This window comes from Catharus ustulatus, chromosome 11 (assembly GCF_009819885.2).
Source record: "Catharus ustulatus isolate bCatUst1 chromosome 11, bCatUst1.pri.v2, whole genome shotgun sequence".
NCBI lineage: Eukaryota > Metazoa > Chordata > Aves > Passeriformes > Turdidae > Catharus > Catharus ustulatus.
The window spans coordinates 17914922-17927749 of NC_046231.1; the positions used below are offsets into that span (position 1 = coordinate 17914922).

At 40.1% G+C, this 12828-nt stretch overlaps 1 protein-coding gene across 1 annotated transcript in view; it reads left to right on the forward strand.

Annotated features, from left to right (window-relative positions):
- Positions 1–12828, forward strand: part of CDH13 (cadherin 13) — a 445458-nt gene that overhangs the window by 309026 nt on the left and 123604 nt on the right. The window lies entirely within an intron of this gene.

The following is a 12828-nucleotide window of genomic DNA, read 5'->3' on the forward strand; positions in this document are numbered from 1 at the left end:
TTTTAGTGGTTGTGCCCCTCATCTTCCTCTGGGTGTGAGAAGAGATTCTGGGTGTGAGAAGAGGTTCTGAGTGTTCCTTTTTCCATCTCACATTTTAGTGGTTGTGCCTCTAATCTTCCTCTGGGTGTGAGAAGTGGTTCTGGGTGTGAGAAGAGATACTGAGTGTTCCTTTTTCCATCTCACATTTTAGTGGTTGTGCCCCTAATCTTCTTCTGAGTGTTCCTTTCTCCATCTCACATTTTAGTGGCTGTGCCCCTCATCTTCCTCTGGGTGTGAGAAGGAGTTCTGGGTGTGAGAAGAGGTTCTGAGTGTTCCTTTTTCCATCTCACATTTTAGTGCTTGTGCCCCTAATCTCCTCCTGGGGTGTGAGAAGATATTCTGAGTGTTCCCTTCTCCACCTCACATTTTAGTGGTTGTGCTTCTAATCTTCATCTGGGTGTGAGAAGAGGTTCTGGGTGTTCCTTTCTTCATCTCACATTTTAGTGGTTGTGCCCCTAATCTTCTTTGGAGTGTTCCTTTTTCCCTCTCACATTTTAGTGGTTGTGCCCCTCATCTTCCTCTGGGTGGGAGAGGAGGTTCTGGGTGTGAGAAGAAGTTCTGAGTGTTCCTTTTTCCCTCTCACATTTTAGTGGCTATGCCCCTCATCTCCTCCTGGGGTGTGAGAAGAGGTTCTGAGTGTTGCTGTGTGGGGATTCAGATGCTCGTTTCTGGAGTGTCTTTTAAGAGTTTTGTTTCTTTCTTTCTTGGATCTAAGAAGTTCTAAGCTCTGATCAGTGTTTATAAATCTAGTACTTCAAGATTTCTGTGCAAGACATTTAGTGTTGTGTGGTGAGAGAGAGGATCTCAGGATTAGGGGGAATTGAACTTAGAGTTAGTAATTAACACCCAGAGCTAATTGTGTATGTAGCTCACTCTGAGATTATTAGTTTAGTGCTCTATATATTTCCAAGAATATTTTTATGAGTGGATTTAATGAACTAATTAACTTGGTACCCCATAGCCAAAAAAAGAAAATACAAAACGGGGTAGGAAAGGAACAGGTAATCCTCAGGGGGCTTTAGGTGATTTGCCATCGTGCCAAAATCTATATTTATAACAGATCATTAACATTATGAGAGCATAAATTGATGGCAAAGAAAGCTTAGGTATGATCACTGAATGTTCAGAAGATAATAAAGTAGAGGCAATCTGTTAATCCAAAGGTTTAAATGCCAGAATATATAAAATCTTGGCACCAAAAAGAGTTACTCTATAAATCACATTTTCCTTTGATGAAGCAGCCCTGAGCGCTCTTAGATTCCTGGAGACATCCAAATTCAGTTCTTGCAGGATGTTTCAGGTGTGTGCTGAGTCACTGAGCTTGTCTTCTAGCTTGATTAGACTTAGGACTGTCCAATGTTCTCAATATTCACATTATTTTTCATTTTATCAGATGTAAGTGCTGCCCATACCCTTCCCTTTCTAGGTGGGTAATTTCTTCTACAGGCTTTTCCAGCAGCAAACATTTACCCAAGCATGGTAAATCAGGCACAGATACACATAAAACTGAGGGGGAAACCAAGGTCTGGGCCTGTAGGTCTGTGTTTCTAAGTTTAAAGAGATTCTAATTTTATTCATATTTGGATGGCCACAGAATGGTGCCCGAGTTAAAGTTTATACAATCACTACTTTTCTTCCCTCAAGTTTCCCTTCCAAAATTCATTGCTTCAGTTTAAAAGCTTTTTACTGTTTTCTAAAGACAGTTTTAGGTTTTTTTATTCCTCATAGATAACCATTCTCCAGATTAAACCAATTTACTCAAAATTAGAAAATCAATGGAAGGGAATGAACATGGCTGCTTTTCCCAGTGCCTTCCAAAGGTCACTGGTGATTCATGAAATAATGATGCTGTCTCCGTGCAAGAAACCTGGCCTCACGTGAATGGGTGTTATGGCTGGGTAATCTATCCTGAAAGCAGAATTCCTCATGATTTTTAATAATAATCAATTCCATACCTTTACTTTGAAGGTGACATGACAAGCTGCAATCTGTTGAAATTCCAGACTAAATTTTGTTGTTCCAAATCTGAGTGGTTTCCAAGCCAAAATGTAAGGCTGTGCACAATTTCAGCACTACAATTAATTATTATCTGCAACTAAAATCCAGCCTCACATTGTCTTGTCAGAGGAAAGGCTTGGGGAAAAGGATATTTTCTGGTTTTTCACAAGATGCTCTGTGCTGTCTCATCTTTGTGGGTTCAGCCTCTTCTCCCCCTTCCTGTTTTTATGTCTTGAGTAGAAAGTGGTGGTCAAGGCTCCTTCTTCAGATTGGAGTTGCCATTCATGGTCAAAGATGTAAAACTATTTTTAACCATAATTGCAGCTTTTAGAGACAAGCTGCCTAATGATTTTCTTCTAGAAAGAAAAAAAAAAATCAGGATACCAATGATATATTGATGTTATTTATATAATTCTGATGTATTTCTGTTTGGCTCATGAAATTGAATTATTATGAAAAATTGTCTGAGGAGGGGACAGAGTGGAGTAAATTGTGGAGGAGGAAATGTCTGAGGAGTTCAGGAGGAGGAAATGTCTGACTGGATTCCTGCTTGGGGAGTAAGGAGCACATCACTGGAATGGAATGGAATGGAATGGAATGGAATGGAATGGAATGGAATGGAATGGAATGGAATTTCTGGAAAGGGTTTGGGGTGCAGGGAGCACCCTGTGCCATTCCCCTGCAGGAGAACTGCTGCTATTAATACCTGATTATTGGGAACCTGTGTAAATCCAAAATGTTTTGGCTCCTTGTCACAATCTCACATTAAATATGCTGTAGAAACTTGGGAGGGAGAAGAGTTCTTTCCCCTGAAAGCCTTGCTAGAAGGTGTGAAACACCAGAGGACACAAACTGGGGATTGAGGACAAGATTCTCATGAAGGAGAATTTGTGAGACAGGAATGGTTTTATCTCAGTGGTTCTTATCTCGCTTTTCTTGGCACCTCAGAGGACACTGTGCTATAGTAGACACACAGAGCAGCAGCAAAGCCTTGGAAAAGAGAATGGATGTTGGGAGCAGCTCAGCTGAAGCTGTTTGATGCTGGGATTTGAGGCAGCAGCATTTGCAGATGGAGCTCATGAGGATGCACTGGTTTGGTATAAAGGGTGAGGGGAAAGTGAGATTGTGCTGGGGAATTCCACAGTCCAGACGCTGCAAAATCTGTTCCTGGTGAATCTGATTGTTCACGATTTCCAGTAAAACCTGCAGCTTCTCCTAGGTTTTACTTAAACCTTTAATTGGGTCAACAACTGCCTGTGATTGTAGGCGTGCTCTTTAAAACTGTAGCAGCCCTAGACACCAATTAAGAAGCTGAATTAAAGTAAAAAATTCTCTAGGATGGACATGGAGAAAAACATTTTTCATCATTAATGTGTATATGCACCAGAGGCTTATATGAAATCTTTCAAAGCATGTTAAAACACTGACTAAAATTACTCCTATTTTCCATCTCTCTGTAACATTTACCACTGCTTGGTCCTTGATGCTTTTGGGAAACTCTTCACTGCATTTAAGACAAATTAGCTGAATATAAATTGTTTGAGGAGTGGTTTTGGTCTTTTTTTTTCATTTTAAGTATGATTTATTTCATGTTTGTGCATCAGAGGGAACAGGAGACTGGAGGTTTTGCCCAGTGGGAGGCACTGAGATGTAGACACAGAAAACATCTGGCAGGTTTGGCCCTTACTGGATAGTCCATATTGTTTCTCCATGCTTCAGCATTTTCAGAAATGGAGCTATGGCATAGCCTAGAAATTCTTGTTCCAGAGCAAAGAATCAAAATTGAGGTATTGACACTAAAATTACATAAAATTTGGATATCTAGAGAGCTCAGTTTTTAAATCATATATGTAGGAGAATCTTAGTATACATTGGTAAACATCTATACTAATAATACTAAGAGATGAAAATGAAAGAATATTTTTATTTCTAAAGCATTATCAGGAAACAAAAAGTTATTTCTAAGTAGACACTTTTAAAACAAAATAAAAGGAGAAAGGAAAGAATTAACTTTTTTTCTGGTCAACTCCATCTGTGCATCTTAGCTATGCAGGATCAGCTCAAAGTGAAGAATTTTTTTTTTTTAATTTTAATTCCTACGAGTCTTCAAAATTTCTTTTGCTGTGACTCATTTATTTAGTCTGCTGCTAAATGTGGAGTTTGGTGATAGGGATGCTCCCTGCAAGGAATTGCCTGGGTGTTTGATGGGCAGGGATGGGTGATGGAGTTGCTTTGGAGCTGTTTCCAGCACGGGGTATCACCTCCAAAAAATCCTTCTGTCCTATCTGCACCAAGAGGGGGTGCAGGGACCCCCCAGATTCCATCCAGCAGGAATGAGGGAATGCTCCCTGCCTCCAGGGAAGCAGCACACTGCAGGATTTGGATTTGTACACCAGCAGATTTTTATTTATCACTTCTTTAGATTCAAAATTGTTTCCAAAAGTGCATGATCCTGAGGGTTTAAAGCAAAACTCAGGTAATTTCTCAAAGAACATCCATTTTCATTTTCAGAAGGCAGGTAAGGACACATTTTTGAAGATTAATGTGGGTTGTTTTTTGGGTTTTTTTTCTTGTGGGAGTTAGGCATCCTTGAATGTGTCAGTAATAAAGATTGAAGAGTGTTAGGGGGCAAATTATACCTCCAGGTATCCGTTGGAGAATACATTTTGATTCATAAATTCAGAGGAGAAGGATGCCCTCCATCAAAGTATATGGTCTAAATGACACAAAATAGAGCACAACAGGGAGAGAGAGTAAAAAACCAAGAAAAACAGGGGGAGGGGAAGAAACCTTGAGGAAATGTCCTAAATTTCAGGGATGGAAACTCCAGTTCAAAGTGACACTTCCCTGCAGTGAAAGGAAAATAACACTCCTCATGTGCATAAGTGGAGTAACACTTGTGGTCCTGTGGAATCAACTCTGAAATTTCCTTAATGGGTCAGGAATTGGGGTTTCTGCTTGCCCACAATGCTGTTTTGCCCGTTTTACAGACTCCTCTGCTCCATGGGAAAGTAACTGTGATGTGTATAAACTTCATGACTGAAGCACTAAAAGAAAGCTGTCACCACAGTTGCTTAAGTGAAATATTTACTTCTCACAGTCTGAGAAGTAACCTGCTTTTGCTTTTGATAGGAACTGCTGTGCTTAATTTGAGTTCAAGTTAACAAATGGTTTGAGCTGTCTGCTGCACGCTGATCTGTGTGCTGGGGTTTTTAAACACCTCAAGGAAACCAGTTCAGGTGTTCTGTGCATGTGAGACCCTGGGCTAGGCTGGGGGAGTGAAATGTGTGTTCTGCACTGGGGCTGACACTGGTGGGCTTCCACAAGCTCAAGAAGCAGCTGCTGTGTTCTGTGACCACTTGAACCAACCTTGGTGCATCAACCAGCCACGGTTTGAATCAGAAATATTTTTTTTCCTCTCTTTATGACTTGGGAAAATGGAGTTGAAAGCCTTTTGCCACAAGCTGTGAGAAACCTGGAGTCACATCAGCCCACAATGCTGAGCCTGGTTACCCTGGAGAAGGGAAGGCTGAGAGGGGATCCCATCAATCCTTAAAATCCTTCCAAGCTGGGTGCCCAGAGAATGGTCCCAGACTCTTTGGTGGTGTTCAGCTGCAGGACAAGCAGCAATGGCCATAACTAAAACACAACAAGTTCCACCTCAACATGAGGATGAATTTTCCTGGAGGGAGCAGAGCACTGGAACAGCTGCCCAAGAGAGATCCCAACCTCACCTGGACACTTTTCTTGTTGATGGAACAACACTCCTGCCTTGGCAGGGGCTTGGACTGGATGATGCCCAGAGGTCCCAACCCTATTTTATGACTCTGCAAAAGTTGGCTGGACCTCCCTCTTAACCAAAGCTCTAAAGGGATTTAAACCACCCCTCCAGCAAGAAGCAGAGTCCAACACCCAGCCAGTGCCTCTCCAGGCTGTGAGTGATGCATGGCTCTACAGTGGGTGGAAATTTTTCACATCAGCAGCATCTCCCTGATCCATATTCAGCAGCACACTGAATTCTGCAGGGGCAGAAATGTTCTTTACAGCCTGAACCAGCTCTGCTGGCATCAGTAAATCACAGAGCTCAGGTTCAAAGGGCTGAAGGGGTAGCAGTGGAAAATAGAAAAATCTCGTCCACTTCTGCATGTGGACACCACCCTTTTTATTCATATTTTCCGTTTTGGAGCTAGGTGTCTTAAGCAGTCAATATACTTATTACCTACTCGATCTAAATGCAAATGCTGAACCAACAGTGCACTCTCATTTTTAATGAAAAGATATTAATCTTTTCAGCAAATGCATTCCACATTTGATCTTCGTATTAACCTCTAAAATATTCATATTTACAGCAATTGTGGGAAAACATATACCTTGGAGCATGTCAGCTCTGAGGTGGAATAATTGTATCATTTTGTCTTGTCTTTTCTGACAGAATTCCCACTTGCACACCTTGAACTGTTTTGCAGTATGGTAAATTCCAGAGCTGTACCTCAGTTTCAATGGTTTAAGGGGTTTTAGTAACAGATATAACGATGTCTCATATTTCTTTCTGCTTAAAATACAAGATAAATAAGGTATTCACCATTTCCCCTTGGTTTATGCTTTTCTTACATTCTGGTTTCTGATGCTTGTAAATATGAGCAGCAGAAGGTCTTGAGTCTGAGGAAAACTCATGGGCCTTTGGTTTCTTTTCAGGAAATACTCCACAGCCCATAATATCTGAAATATTAGAAAAAAATCATCCAATTATAATGTTACTCATGGATAAATGGACACAGAGATTGAAAGTGCTTCTTAGTGAGATGTAAAATTATATTTAAAGTTAATTTTATGAGGATTTTTTCAGTATTTGGGCTTAAATACCCGTAGTGAGGAAAAAAAATCTTAGTTTATTAGTAATTCTTAATTTGATTCCTATTATGTTTTTGAGGAGAAAGCTCCTTAACTGAATCTTCTTGAATCTTGAAAGAAGCAGCGCAAAGGAGAAATAAAAGTAAAAATTACAGTAATTTCACGATTATAAGCTGCACCATTTTGACTAAAATTTTGGTCCGAACCTGGAAGTGCGGCTTATAATCAGATGTGGCTTATATACAGACAAAGAACAAAAAATTGCTGTTTTAGTTGGGAGGACAGGTGTCTGCTGAGAAAGGCAGGAGCTTCTCTTTGAAATGGAGAATGTAAACTCCCTCTCTCCAAATTATTATAATTTTGAAATCAAGGGGCTCTCAGGCAAAGATATGGGAATTAGGAATAACAGTTCTTTACTAGGGAAATTAAAATAGAAATACAGTACTACAAAGAAACGAACCCCAAACCCTGACAAAGTCAGAGTACAGCCTGACACCCGTCAGGCAGGGTGTTGGCAGCAGTCCCATCCCATGGTGGCTGCATCCTCCTGCAGTGACAGATGTGGCTCAGTTGGAGCAGTGCTCCTGTACAAGGTGCAGTTTCCCTCCGGAGCTCCAGTGGGGATGTGGAGAAATCCGGTTTTCCTCTGGAGTCCAGTGGAGAAAGGGGCTCCCTTAGTGTCCCAAAACCTCTGTTTTTATCTTGGTAAGAAATGTTGGGCTCTTCCCCCTGGCTGGAGCAACTCCCAATGGGATGCAGTAATTTTATCAGTGCCACAGTGGGACTCAATGGCCATGAGCAGAAAATGACTGGCTGGAGGAAGGATGGGTTGTGAAAAGATAAAGAACAATGCCCTGCCTGGTTTCAATGGATGGCCCCTTAGCAGAATATCTCCCACAGAGATCAGGATCACTGCCCCCACCCTCAACAGATGGTGATAGAACAGATACCTTTTATCACACTTTGTTATTGTAATGTGCAGCTTATAATCAGGTGTGGCTCATGTATGGACAAAGAATGAAAAGTTGCTGCACCCGGAAGTGCGGCTTATACTCAGTGCAGCTTATAATCGTGAAATTACTGTATATGTCAAAATATGAGTAGCATGATTCAGGTTACAAAGAGGAAAAGCTCCTATTGAGAGAACATGAGAGAATATGTATGGTCATGAAAATAAAAATAGATCTGTTTGAAGATTTAATTGTAGAATTCCTACAAATCTCTCATGACATTCTTAGATAGTTTCTTATTTCATTTAACTCAACACACAGCTTGATAGACTTCATTAAAAAATTAAAAATTTTCTGACAATAACAGGAGCAGAGTTTCTTTCCTGCTATAATCCATGAGGGATGGGGATATCACATGGGAGCCACCCAGGACATTCCTGTCCCCTCCTGGGTAGGGCAGGCAGTACCAGACCAGAGGCAGATCAATCACTGCAAGGCTTTTCTTCCCAGCACAGCGTAGGAGGATCCCACCTGCAGCTGTTAGTTGTGGCAGTGGAGTCCCTGTAGCCTTGAGACAAGCACCTGTCTTGTCTTTAAAGTCTTTGCTTTCCCGCTTGAGCACTGAAGGAAGAGTCAGAAGCTGTTTTCTGAGGTTTCCAAGGTTGTTTATTTTTTCTTATCTAAGGAATTCTTTCCCTGACTGGCTGAGGTCTGTCCTGCAGGTCAGTCGGAGGCACACTGCCTGCCCTCTGGGCAGGTCTTATCTTTTATACTATAAATTACATAAATGATTATTACTTTCCAATTACTTTCCTTGGCCCCTCTGTGTCTCAACTCTGCTTTGTTGGAAACAACTTTGCAGGCAGAATCCTGTGCTCATCACAGCCCCCAGGGCAGCCTCCTGCAGCTCTGCTGGCCAGCATCCACCTGTAGGAGCTCCTTTATAATCTGGGATATTTGCTGGGTGTCTTTGTCAAACTTTTTAACCTGGAGCTTGCAGCTGGGATAAATTGCCACCCAAAGGCAAGGACGTTTCCTTCCTCTCCAAGGAATCCCAGGGTATCTCACAAAGGAATCTTTTTCTTGTTTTGTCTGTGTTTCCCCCGATGAGGAAAGAAGGAGCATTCCAGATTCGTCATCAGGATCTTGGGTTTATTTCTTTGGTGGGATACAGGCTCCTCATTCTCCAGGTGTGTTATGGACTCAGGGGATTCTGAGCTGTTGATGGCTCCAACCATCCTTCTAACCCTCATGGTTTGCTTCTTGGAAAATCCCCACTTTTCCCACAAGATGATGTGAATATGATTTTTCAAACCTGCATCGCTCTGTAGCTGCATGAAGAAATATTTGTGTTCTCCCTGTGATGTTTTGGGTTAGGAGTCTGGGTATCACTGCCTCCTGTGGCAGATAGTTTGCTGATCCTCTAGAAATGTCACTCATCCAAACATCCTGAGTTTCTCTGACACTGATGTATTGCAGAGAGATTTTAAAAAAATATCATCTTCAAGGCACTTAGAGTGACACAAAACATGATATCAGCTGCCCACATATTTTGAATAGAGGCTGATAATGGAAATGTCTTTTTTGTTGTTGTTTGGTGAGAATTTATTTATTAAAAAAAAAAAAGAGAGAGAGAATAATATTAGCTTGATGGATGCTGAGATGTGAAAATCCCACTGTGACAAATGGCTGTCTAAGAGGGGAAAAGAAGTGGTGGATTTAGAATATAAAAAACCTCCAGCTGCAGATTTTGCAGAGGAGCAAGTTAATTGCTAAATGGTTAATTGCTAATTGCTGACACATATTCTGCTAGGACAAAGAGAAGATGATCTTCAAAGTTCATCTATGAAGATAATAAAACTTAGAAATTCCAGACTGGGGACTCACCACTCATTTTGTAGTTGTTTGGGGCAGTGCTTTCAGTTTGGGAAGAGAGGTGGGTGAGTACTAAACAGAAAACTAAAAATTAATGTTATTCATGTAGACTAAGAGGTGCCAAAAGGTGAGAAAAGTCAGAATGATTCTCCCTGGCAAGGTTTTTCAGCCCTTGCTTGGGGCCAAGGAATATGAAAAAGGAGCCAAAGGAATACCAAAAGGTAGAGGTGTGTCACTATTGATTAATCCCACTTTTTTCCTGAAAGTTTCCCATTTCCAAACAGTTTTTGCTGGCTGGACAAGATGAACTTCCTGCTGTAGAAGCAGTGCATCAGAGTTAGTGCTTAGAAACAAAACTTTTGGATATTTTATCTTCAAAGTCTGTCTTTTTAACACCAGTATCAATACTTTCAGCATGCTCAGTGCTGAAGAGAGCAGGAAGGAAAACATCTGGAAGTGGTCAGTTTACAACCAGCACGAGTCAAGCAGAGTTAGCACTGAAAATAAATGGAATTACTTCGAAGTCACTACAGGAATAATTGCTTAGTTTGGTGGAATTGCAGCTTGGAGTTCTTGGGACTCAGCAAGAGTTACCCCAGGGGTGCTTCATCTGATTTTTTAATATTTTTTTTAACATGAAAAGGGTATTTTCAAATATCTAGGTGGTTATTTTTAGTTCTGCTAGGATAATTCCAATTTCCCGGTGTGTTATTTTGGGATAATTCCTCTAGCACCAATGGGACTTGAGTTTTGATTCCCCAAATGTCATCAGACAACAGGCACATCTTTCTCATTTTATTTTCACTTTCTTTTATCTTTCCTGTTTTCTTATGACTTTCTATTTTTAGAGTGGATGTAGCAAAAATCATTTAAAATATGCTGGTTTGTAGGAGATTGTATCTTAATGCCATCAATTGGGAAATTTCTTTCTCTCTAAATTCTACCCAAATTTAACTCTCTTTTGTGCTGGAGTATCTAATTACAATAACATTAATTAAATGTGTGTGTGTTCAACTTTTAGTTTTCAGTCTGTAGAGTTTTACAAAGTTCTATTCAAGGTTAAAATAAAACCATTCTTAGTCTACATAGATAACATTAAGTCTACATGGGTAACATTAATTTTTAGTTTTCTGTTTCTATACTCAGTGCATCAATTAAAAGGTAATTTGAGAAGGCAGGATGTGAATAAATATAATGAGTCATGTTAATCAAACTGTCCTCTGCTTCTCTTCTGGACTGGAGGATCCATTGGTGCTTCACCTGTAAAACATTCACAGAACTTTTTCCCTGATTGTTTTTAATTTTTGTATGTTAAATAAATCTCAAAAATTGAAGTCTTAATTAAAGTAACATCCTTGTGAGACAGTGGCTGCCTCTGAGTCTGTTTTCACTTGGAAATGTTGTCCATTCCACCCATATCATGCACATTTAAACCCTTCAGAAGTTCCAAGCCTGAGGACAGATGAAGCCATTCCATGTGGTGGTGGATTAGTGCAGACACAGTTCCTTTCAGCACAGAGGTGCAGCCTGGTCCTTGCTGAGTGCTCTGTGCCTGTTGGATGCAGCTGGGAGCTCCCCAGGTGATTGATTGATTGATTGATTTGCTGGAGGATCCTGCATCCCCTGGCACTGGGCACAGTGCTGCTCTTTTTGCCCCAACTCACTTTTGCTGATTCCTTTTTACAGCTTGCTTGTGACATCTTTAACTTGATCTGTCTCGTGCTATGGCTTTTCTTTTCTTTTTTTCTTTTTTCCCTTTCCTTTTCTTTTTTTTTTTTTTCTCCCCAAAGCAAACTTTATTTCCTTGAGAGGAAATCCATAAAGCATCATTCTCCCTGCAGAACAGGTATGAGCTGACTCCCTGGAGACCAGAGATAAATCACTTTTAAGGGAAGATATTGTTCACTCAGAAAAGTAATTTGTAAACACTTTAAGTTTGTGCTGTATTATCCCACCGTCCCCAAACAGATACCTGCATCTCAAATACTGGAATATGAATTCTCCCTTGTAGCTGATGGTACAGAGAACAGTATTTATGAATGGTGACTTTTCTTCTTTGGCAAACAACATCTGATATCTTCAGAATATTTTGCCTGACACTGCTCATTTAATGACTTTAAGAATCCTGGACCACAACCTGCCCTAGATGAGATGGTTTCAGCATAAGAATTGAATATTTTTGCCACTTAATTTTTCTTTATAGTTTTTTTATTGAGATGTTGCCCTGCATAAACATCACAACACTCACACTGCAGGTGAGATGTGTGCTAGTGCCAGGGCAGGGAGACTTCCAGCCTTTGGAATGGGAAATAATTCCATTAACAACCATGGAAATATTCCAGCTTTAAGGAACTGCAACAGAAAAAAGGCCCAGAATCCACTCTTTGCTTCCACAGCAAAGGGAAATAATAAATTTTATCCCAAATGTATTTCAACTTAATAAACATCTGTCTTGTATATTTAAAACTGCCGTTTCAGGATTGTAATTATATCATCTGAAAATAAGTCCTCCTCAAAAGAGAATTGAAGTGACAGGCTGAGGAAAATGAAACATGACGTTGCTCGTTCTCCTTTCGTCCTAGAGCTAAAATTTAAATTAATTTTCTTCTTCTCGTCAGAAAGTATTTTAATTGGAAATTACTTTTGATTGCAGTTTTCAGAGAGGAATGGGATCCTTCCCATTGTGCTGTTCAGTGTCTTCTTAATATTTTACTGAATTAATCTTTGCAGATATTTTATACAGTTGATAGCTGTGCTGGTAATTCTAAAGAAAGTTAAAAAACCCTGAGATAAATGTAAAGATTTTCACTTTTTTTTTTGTTTCTTGGCACCTTTTCATACAGATATGGTGTGTTTGTTGCCATAGTTACCTGCTTGTTGGGAGAAATGAATATTTGATAGTAGCAGTAACTAGACTGTAAAAATTAGATATGCTGCTTCAGTTCAATTTAGGTTTATCACACTTTTTTTTTTGCAGCTGAATTTTCATTACAAATGTTGAAGGAAAGTTGTAGAGTCATATTCCTCTGGGAGCTCCAAGTCTCTGTAGGCCTGTAAGTTCATTCACACTCATTCCACAGCCCTCTGATGAACTAAAAGATCCTAATTAAATTTT